The sequence below is a fragment of the Oncorhynchus nerka genome, unplaced genomic scaffold, assembly GCF_034236695.1.
Source record: "Oncorhynchus nerka isolate Pitt River unplaced genomic scaffold, Oner_Uvic_2.0 unplaced_scaffold_1108, whole genome shotgun sequence".
In the NCBI taxonomy this organism is placed as follows: domain Eukaryota; kingdom Metazoa; phylum Chordata; class Actinopteri; order Salmoniformes; family Salmonidae; genus Oncorhynchus; species Oncorhynchus nerka.
The window spans coordinates 146966-157436 of NW_027040210.1; the positions used below are offsets into that span (position 1 = coordinate 146966).

A 10471-nucleotide genomic window follows, 5' to 3' on the forward strand; every position below is an offset into this window, starting at 1 on the left:
TACTATGTGATGTTAATGGAGTATATAGTTGGCTGCCCAGACACCTGAGCTGTGTTAGAATACTCATACTAACTGTACTATGTGATGTTAATGGAGTATATAGTTGGCTGCCCAGACACCTGAGCTGTGTTAGAATACTCATACTAACTGTACTATGTGATGTTAATGGAGTATATAGTTGGCTGCCCAGACACCTGAGCTGTGTTAGAATACTCATACTAACTGTACTATGTGATGTTAATGGAGTATATAGTTGGCTGCCCAGACACCTGAGCTGTGTTAGAATACTCATACTAACTGTACTATGTGATGTTAATGGAGTATATAGTTGGCTGCCCAGAGACCTGAGCTGTGTTAGAATACTCATACTAACTGTACTATGTGATGTTAATGGAGTATATAGTTGGCTGCCCAGACACCTGAGCTGTGTTAGAATACTCATACTAACTGTACTATGTGATGTTAATGGAGTATATAGTTGGCTGCCCAGAGACCTGAGCTGTGTTAGAATACTCATACTAACTGTACTATGTGATGTTAATGGAGTATATAGTTGGCTGCCCAGACACCTGAGCTGTGTTAGAATACAACTGTTGATGTTGAAGGAGCGTCCAGTCCACAATATTACACGTCACAGTGGCAGAATCACCTGAAAGACACACATCGCCATCTGCTGACTGGAGTTGGTATCACAGTTGAGAAAATAACTTTCAGACAAAAAGCTAAAACAGTTATTTGAAGAACCTTTTGTGGGAACACCTATATGTTATTTGAAGAACCCCTTATCATGGTTCCTCAAAGAACATTTGGGGTTCATTTTTTAACTCCCTGTCCACCTTCCCTCCATTATAAAAACATATTATAATAATATTGACAATTTTGACTTAAATAATTAATTGTTTATTTAGTGGCACGACAAATGTGAATTAATATTTACAAAACAATTTATCCACAATTTTTTTTACAAATGATGATGTACAATAAAAACAACATAAAAACAACATACATTAAAAATGAATCATAGGTAAACTAACAACATTGTAGACTTGGTAATAAATGCAGATTTTTCAGCTTTAGTGTGTATATCATAAAGTTTGCCATCTTTATGACCGGCCCTGGTAACTTCACCCAACTTCTCTTATCCCCAGAACACAGTAACTTAATAACATAAGTGTTTTTCTGACATTTTTGGGAAATTTAAGGGAATTTTTTTTTTTAATACAGCCGAAGCAGAGCCCCAAGTCCCATGGGGACGTCCTCGAGGGCGTGGATGTTCTCCCCATCAAAGGCCAGCGGGATTTCACTCTCATGGTGAAATGGATTTCCACCGATGTGCAGTAAAGGAGTGAAGAGCGGTGAAATCTGTGTCAACAAAAGTAAGAAAAGATTAATACACATACAATTAACAAAGACCATAACAAAAGTTCAGCTGTAGTTTTATATAAGCATGCACACCTATGTTTATGAAGAAACAGATGATTGGTGCATAAGCATACCTTGTCATGGACATAAAGACCCCTCGGGTCCTGAAGAGGTAGGGCAAGAGCAGAATCGCTGCTGTGGTCTCCAGTCCTAGTAAAGCATTGATCTTACTACACTTGCTAATTTTATTACAAAATACATTAGAGAAAGGGAAGGAATAAGAGAAAATCCCTCTTCTGTATTGTCCTTCAGGGACTGTCAAAATAGCAGGATGATGTCCTCACCCCTGCCTCGCCTCTCTACCTCTGCTAGTCCTTGAAATCTCGTTTTGTCGATATCCATTCAATGGACTTGATTCATTTCTGAGAAGATAATGAAAAGATAATTAAGATACTTAACGCAGACATGTAACGTTTCCAAAATGGGATGGGATTGTTCATGTAACGTTATGCCCCCTTGTGAGTTAATAGTGTTGCAGGCTGTAGCAGGCTATATAAAGAGGAAGACCTCCATTGACGATTCAGTTCCTTGTACATCTCGTCTGGACAGGTCACCGTCCTTACTTAGTTAGTTAACGTTTGCTAGTTCATTATCACAAAACTGAGAACTGCTCTAGATTGGAAACTTACGTTAATGAGAGTGTAAAGCCATGTTGGCTTTATGGAAACGATATACAATACATGGGAACAAATATAGTTGAGGGAAATAATCCAAACCTTGTTGTGCCTAGTTAGGACATCTAACGTAACGGTATCTAGCTAGATCAACGGCTTTCTACTGTAATTAACTATAGTAACGTTATATTCAACGAAAACCATCATTGTCTTCGTTATTCATTATTAGTATGTTATATTATTATAATTATTATTTCGACATCAAACCCCAACTTAACCTTTTTAACTTGTTTCGCATCTAATATTTTCAGTTGTAATAATTAACTACCCTTCCTCGACGGTTCTTTGAAGAAACTTTTGGGATCAGAGAACAACTCCAGTTGAACCCTTCATTTTTGGAGTTGTAATCGGATCTATTTACTCTCAGATTCAAAACATGATGATAAGCATCAACGAACTGACGGTGAACTGGGCAGTCAGCGGCTGCTGCTCCAATACAGTATGAGGTGAGACGGTGAACTGATGTTGAATCATAATAATTAAGTTAATTAAAATTAATTAGTGAAACTGTTAAAAAAAACAGTAGTGTATGATTAAAGTTAATTAAAATGAATTAGTGAAACTGTTATATATTAAATATATTAGGCTATTATTATCATATAGAAACATCATGGAATATTGTACATCATATTAGCATCAACATACATTATTGTTTCATTCAATTTCACATTATACGGATATTTAATTTTTTTCAAGTTCAGAAGTCAGAACCCATCACCTGCTATGTAAAAGAGACAGAAGAATGCACAATGGTCAATGCTATCTGGGATCCTTGGGACATCCCTACCCTCAACCCTACCTTAACCATTGTAAATGTCAACTTCAACGGGCTAGTGACTTCCCAAGGATCTATCTCTACCTGAAAATACATGATCTAAGTGATTAATAGTTGGTATTCAGCAGTCATAAAGCCTTATTTCCTTTAATGAACTACTAAAATAGTGATTTTGTCAGACAGCAGCTCTACACTTTATTGACTGACTGATCCATTCATCCTTCCATCCCTCCTCAGCCTTCCTCTCCTCTGAAGACCCAGTGAGGGTGGAGCTCAGTCAGAGAGCTGTTGAGGGACTGGTTAGGAAGAACACTTCTACAGCCAGAGAGGTGAGAGGTCAAAGATGGTAAATATTTATGTCCCCTTAATGGTTCATCACGTAAGCAAAAGGTAATATGTTCCATCATCCATGTTTATTTACATTAGTACAAATTGTCCACTGATATTGGTGTAATTTCTCACCCCTTTTGGCTGTATGAAAGTAAATTTTCCCCCAGACACAAACATTTGTTCTTTGATATTATGAAGGTAATTTATGTAGAATTTACTTTTCCCCACATCTCTTTACATTGCTTATGCATATTTGGTGGCCTGACTGCGTCAAAGGCCCATCCTGTTAGATCTGAACCTAATGGAGCGATCGGATGACAGAAATCACATTTAGGTGCCAGGTGTAACTGAGGCCATAAATGCTCCATATCCATTACTTTGAGAGTTTTATATAATATTACTAAATATATTTCTTTCTGTGTTGCAGGGGCAGTCAAGAAATGGAACGGCAAGGCCACAGAACATGACATAAGCAGAGCTGTGGGAGACCACCTCAAGCCCCTGGTAGAGCCGGGGGTGGTGTTCACCACTCCACCACACCTTCAGCAGGCTGGAAAAGTGGGATTGATCTGTTTGATCCATTTGTCTGTTTCAGTTTTCAGTAGTTTGATCCTTTGATGTATTGTTCATTTAAACATTTTTGATTTTCAACAAATGCACTGGGTTGGTTGAAAAGTGATACTAAACTTACATACCATGCACTGAATTGATACTGTTTTTCATACGTAGATGGACCATGCGCTATAATGACAAGGTAGAAGATAAATTCAGTCTAAGATGGACCAAAATATGCCTTTGCACAAACAGAAACTTAACTGAAAGACTGAGCATTTTAAGGAAATGTCATTGATTCAAATATTAACAATTTGATGCAACATCCAATACAAATTATAAACTTGTTTTACTCCATTGTTTGTTGTTATGTTCTCCATCAAGAAACCCCCCAAAAACTAAATGTTACATGAATTGGAAAAAAAAGCAAAAGCAAATGTGATTGTTGAGGCATGGAATAATACAACATATCTTTGTCAGGCTGAATGTTTGAAATATGAGGTGATTTGAGACATGCTTCTTCAGTAGTGGAATAAAGACAATTAGCGCTTGAATGTTGTCAATAAATACTGGAGTGATGTTAGATTGTTAATAATATTGATTATAGGTGTATAAGCTGCAAGTACATTGAAATTAAGTTATGAAAAAAGACCTGAAAATATATATTTTATAAACAATACAAAACATACAAACATTAACATCACACCTGATCTTTTTGTTAAATCACATAAATAGAACTCATTCAATTCAGAGCCTGGATTCTTCCCCAGAGGCTAATATCCATATCATGCTGAAATCAATTCATCAAATTGAACAGGGGGCAAACGTTTAGGGTTCTACATTGTGAAATTCATTCAAATACTCCTACTACAATGTTACAACATTCTACATTGTGACATCATTAGAATACTCCTACTACAATGTTACAACATTCTACATTGTGACATCATTATTCTACATTGTGACATCATTAGAATACTCCTACTACAATGTTACAACATTCTACATTGTGACAATATTCCATTGATTTCATGAAACAACTCCATGTATTTTCTGATGTTTGACTAGATATATGTTATCAGAGTATCTCTTGTCACATTGATCATAGCCATAAGGTTTCTCTCATGTGTGTGTCCGCTGGTGTGATATCAGGCTGCTTGACTGAGTAAAACTCTTCCCACATTGATTACAGCTATGGGATTTCTCTCCTGTGTGTATTCTCTGGTGTATCTTCAGATAGACAGATGTAGCAAAACTCTTCCCACATTGAGTACAGCTATATGGTTTCTCTCCTGTGTGTGTTATCTGGTGTGATATCAGGCCGCTTGACTGAGTAAAACTCTTCCCACATTGATCACAGCCATAAGGTTTCTCTCCAGTGTGTATTCGCTGGTGTGATTTCAAGTTGCTTGGCTTAGTAATACTCTTCCCACATTGATCACAGCCAAAAGGTTTCTCTCCAGTGTGAATTCTCTGATGTATTTTAAGGTCTACTGAAGAGGTGAATCTCTTCCCACAGTCAGAGCAGAAGTGAAGATTCTCTCCAGTGTGTATTCTCAGGTGTAGTTTAAGTGAATCTGATTTTAAGTAACTCTTCCCACAGTCAAAACAGTGGTGAGGTTTCTCTCCTGTGTGTACTCGCTGGTGTATTCTCTTATGTAGTTTAAGTGAATCTGATCTTGAGTAACTCTTCCCACATACAGAGCAGTGGTGAGATTTATTCCCTGTGGGTCTCTGCAGGTGTTTCTTGAGGTGTTCTGATCTGGAGAGACTCTTCTCTGCCTTGTCAGCATCATGATGTTGTTCTCCTGTGTGAAGAACAAAGTCAGACAGATGGTTAAAGGCTCAAAACAGCAGAAATCGACTGTTTATTTGAGTTAAAAGGTGATGCCCAGAGCGTACCCATGAAGTTGTACAACAATTGACGTCTGTTAAATTATTTGACAAATGTCTTAAAACAGTCATGTGAGCAACAATTTTGTATTGTTTTCACATTAGTAGTAACATCGATGATTGGAGGCACTCCTCCCTGCTAATGAGGAAACTGCTAGTTATGGATGTAGTATATCTGGTAATGAGGAAACCACTAGTTATGGATGTAGTATATCTGGTAATGAGGAAACCACTAGTTATGGATGTAGTATATCTGCTAATGAGGAAACTGCTAGTTATGGATGTAGTATATCTGGTAATGAGGAAACCGCTAGTTATGGATGTAGTATATCTGGTAATGAGGAAACTGCTAGTTATGGATGTAGTATATCTGCTAATGAGGAAACTGCTAGTTATGGATGTAGTATATCTGCTAATGAGAAAACTGCTAGTTATGGATGTAGTATATCTGCTAATGAGGAAACTGCTAGTTATGGATGTAGTATATCTGCTAATGAGGAAACCACTAGTTATGGATGTAGTATATCTGGTAATGAGGAAACCACTAGTTATGGATGTAGTATATCTGGTAATGAGGAAACCACTAGTTATGGATGTAGTATATCTGGTAATGAGGAAACCACTAGTTATGGATGTAGTATATCTGGTTGGAGCAAAAAATGGTGAGCCAAGATTTTAGTTTTTCACAATGTATTCTGAATATTACAGCTCACTATCATCGCAGATCAGGAGTCCTACTGAAGGAAACTCACATTAAGCTCTGTGTCTATTCACTAATTCACCACCGTGGGGGAAAACTCAGGGGAGTTCTCAAAGGCTGACAGCAAAAATAGCCTCCATTTACAGGTTGCTTATGAGTGCATTTCACACTGCTTTTGGATTATAATTGTAAAGCTTGCTTGAATCTCCTGCTTAGTGTAATGTTTGTGGAAGTCTCAAATCAACTGCTTCATACTTACAAAACACCTTAACCAGTAAAATACTCTTTAGCTAGCTTTTCCATCAGCCTGACAATGAGGGTTTGTAAACCAAGTGTTTGCCAAATTGGCCCATAACTTCACCTAACAATAACATAGACCTACTGTAGGACCCATAACTTCACCTAACAATAACATAGACCTACTGTAGGACCCATAACTTCACCTAACAATAACATACACCTACTGTAGGACCCATAACTTCCCCTAACAACAACATAGACCTAGAACTATAAATAATTTCTTATTTCAGGTGAAACATGGAAAATAAAATGTCATGACATTTCATAACCTGATCACCAGATAATTTTGTCAATAATCCCACTAAGCTACTCTGTAATGTGTTGTCATTCTAAATGTCCTGAATAAAGGAAAATAGCTATGTGTGTTGTACAATAGCCTATCCATCAAGGAACAGTTCTCTACAGATTATGAGCAAAGTATCTCCGTGTCCAAACAGACTAACGAGACCCTACTGTAAATCAAGCAGACAATAACACATTATAAACATCAATTTGTTAGGGATGTTGGATCCAACGTGGAGCACGGCATGACTGTCTTTACCAGAGTAATGAATGAAGAAGCACTTTGGTTGTTGTTGCATGTCGTGGTGTTTGTAATTTGACTGGAATTCAAAATTGTCCGACAGCAAGATCCCGTATTTAAGTTGAAGTTCATCATATGTGCTTGACGTTCTGACTATAACTACTGCTCCCTGAGTTTTTATACCTAGCTGACCCAAACGGATACTAAATGAAACGGCCCCTGGCAGACCACCCAGACCTTATCCGGCAAGATGCGTCAGTTTTGTCAATTTATTAAATTGTCTTTCAATTGAAACACTCCTGTCAATGTTGAGGAAGGACGCACAACTGATTGTGCATATAGAAGTAGGAAGTAGGACTAGTCTACCTGGCCTGCATGCACATGTAGGCCTATAACTATAAATGTGCCCATTTGGGGATGTCTGATAGTATTTCTCATTGTCTTACCGCTGCACCAATAATGAGTTGTGGAGCTTCTCAAAGTAATGTTTTCTTCACCTCAAACAGCAACAAAGTCTAATCAAAATCAATTGTGAATGACAATAGTTTCTAAAAGTATTTTCGTAAAATATTTACAGCTCTCGCCCTTTCACCATTCGGCACTTGAGTGGTTACATTTCTCCAGCTCCCATCCCTCAGCTGTTGACAAAACCAAGTCTCTGGGCAGCCATTTTATTGCTTTTTTAAAACCTAGGTTGTCCCTTTAAAAAAGGCCACAATCAATCAACCAATCTGCAGTTCAACCAATAACAAAGCTGTAATTCCACCACTGTTTTGGTAATAAGATGATGGGAAATGTAACTTCTCTCAAATTCATAGACAGACCTATGGATGCAAGGACTGACCATCCATGATATCAACATTATAGTTTTAACCATGTTGAGGTGATACAGTGTTGGTTTACATTGTTTCTAAACACCGGAGTAAAAAAAGCTTATTTGGGGATCTGATGGGGTACAACAGTTGAACTAAGCTCATGAGGCATGTGTTATATTCTTCAAGAATCAACGGCTATAAATAAATAATTTAAAAGCCAAAATATTGACGTAGTAATTGCATATTTCCGCTTTAACACCAAACATCAGTTCAAGGACTACAGAGTTTGTGCCTCTGTTTTTAAGACAGTACTTACTAGTGTTAATCAGGGCCCGTTCATCGTTAGAACCATTGGATGCCTTAAGATGCATTTGGGAAACCAGGCGCAGATATCCAGTTCCCTCCTCTTCTTCCTTCTCATTTCTCGATGTGACAGCCGTCCCCCCCTCCTCCTCCTCCTCTATCACTCCAAAAACAGCATCATTCTCTTTCTCTTCTTTCACTGTAACGTCTTTCTCTTCTTCCTTCACGGTAACAGCCTCACCCTCTACTTGTTTCTGTATTGAAACAGTCTCCTCTTCCTCCTCCTTTTTCACGATAACTTCTTCCTCCGTCCAGCAGACCTCTTCTTTAGCAGAAGGAGAGTAGCTTAGTGACCTCATGGTTGGAGATGTTACCTAGCTAGTCTAATGCTAACTTAACCAGCCCGTCCAGCAGACCTCTTCTTTAGCAGAAGGAGAGTAGCTTAGTGACCTCATGGTTGGAGATGTTAGCTAGCTAGTCTAATGCTAACTTAACCAGCCCGTCCAGCAGACCTCTTCTTTAGCAGAAGGAGAGTAGCTTAGTGACCTCATGGTTGGAGATGTTACCTAGCTAGTCTAATGCTAACTTAACCAGCCCGTCCAGCAGACCTCTTCTTTAGCAGAAGGAGAGTAGCTTAGTGACCTCATGGTTGGAGATGTTACCTAGCTAGTCTAATGCTAACTTAACCTTAAGCTAGCTGACTAATAACAACAACACCATTAATATAGAATTCAATCCGATAACTAACTAGACCACAGAATTAGGTTTTAAAACACAGTGGCTAATATCAACGAAAGCGTCTAAAGAGCTTTATTGGTTCGGCTATTTTGTCTAGAAAGCTACCGAGGTACCTAGTCTGTTCATTATATACATCTACATGATGTATTGTTACACCATGTAGGAGCAGTATAGACCTAGTCTGTTCATTATATACATCTACATGATGTATTGTTACACCTGTAGGAGCAGTATAGTCTATTCATTATATACATCTACATGAGCAGTATAGACCTAGTCTGTTCATTATATACATCTACATGATGTATTGTTACACCATGTAGGAGCAGTATAGACCTAGTCTGTTCATTATATACATCTACATGATGTATTGTTACACCATGTAGGAGCAGTATAGACCTAGTCTGTTCATTATATACATCTACATGATGTATTGTTACACCATGTAGGAGCAGTATAGACCTAGTCTGTTCATTATATACATCTACATGATGTATTGTTACACCATGTAGGAGCAGTATAGACCTAGTCTGTTCATTATATACATCTATGTGATGTATTGTTACACCATGTAGGAGCAGTATAGACCTAGTCTGTTCATTATATACATCTACATGATGTATTGTTACACCATGTAGGAGCAGTATAGACCGACAGTAGCTAGCTACTTATTTAGATTTAGTTTGATTTAATGAAAATGCCTTTAATGTGCTGTAGTAAACATGTTTTATTTGCACTAATCAATCAACACATTCAGGTCTTTGTATGTCTCAATATAATAGTATTATTTAATTAAATCCATGTAAATCCTTTGTCTCAAAGGATTTAAATCCAGGCGGCGATGTGCGTCTTTCAGGCGACGCTGCCAGCGTGACGTATAATCTAGTGGACGGTTCTTCAGAAACAGCTCGTCAACCACCTCGGTAGCTTGCTAGCCAACATAGCCGAAAGATTCAAGATATTTATACGATTTCGGTGTATATTAGCTACTGTGTTTCAGACACACTTCTGTGTCTAAACTTGTTAACCTGTTTAATTTAATATTACGTTATTTTGTATTAGTCAGCTTTAGTAGCTGGCTGGTTTAAGTTAGCAGGAGCCTAGTCGCTAATGATAGCTAGCTAGCTAACATCCCCGACCATGAGCTCCCTAAACTACTCTCCTCCTGTTAAAGAAGATGAGGTCTGCTGGACGGAGAAAGAGGGTCTGTGGCTGAACATTGTTGTGAAAGAGGAGAAGGAAGAGGGGGATGTTACAGTAAAACAAGTAGGAGGTGAGGCTGTTACAGTGAAAGAAGAGAAAGACGTTTCAGTGATAGAAGAGGAAGACACGTTCAGAGTAAAAGAAGAGGAGGATGAGAAGGAGGAGGGGGAGATTACTGTCACATTGGAGGAAGAAGAGGAGGTTGGTGATCTGTTTAACACCAGTAAGTACCGTCTCTGCAGT

General features: G+C 38.2%; 1 long non-coding RNA gene across 1 annotated transcript; it reads left to right on the forward strand.

Moving 5' to 3' along the window:
- Positions 1–1218: 1218 nt before the first annotated feature.
- On the forward strand, positions 1219–4698 carry LOC135570095 (uncharacterized). The gene is made up of 3 exons (XR_010463426.1): positions 1219–1376; positions 3109–3200; positions 3629–4698. It is a non-coding gene; the product is annotated as an uncharacterized LOC135570095 (long non-coding RNA).
- Positions 4699–10471: the final 5773 nt, after the last annotated feature.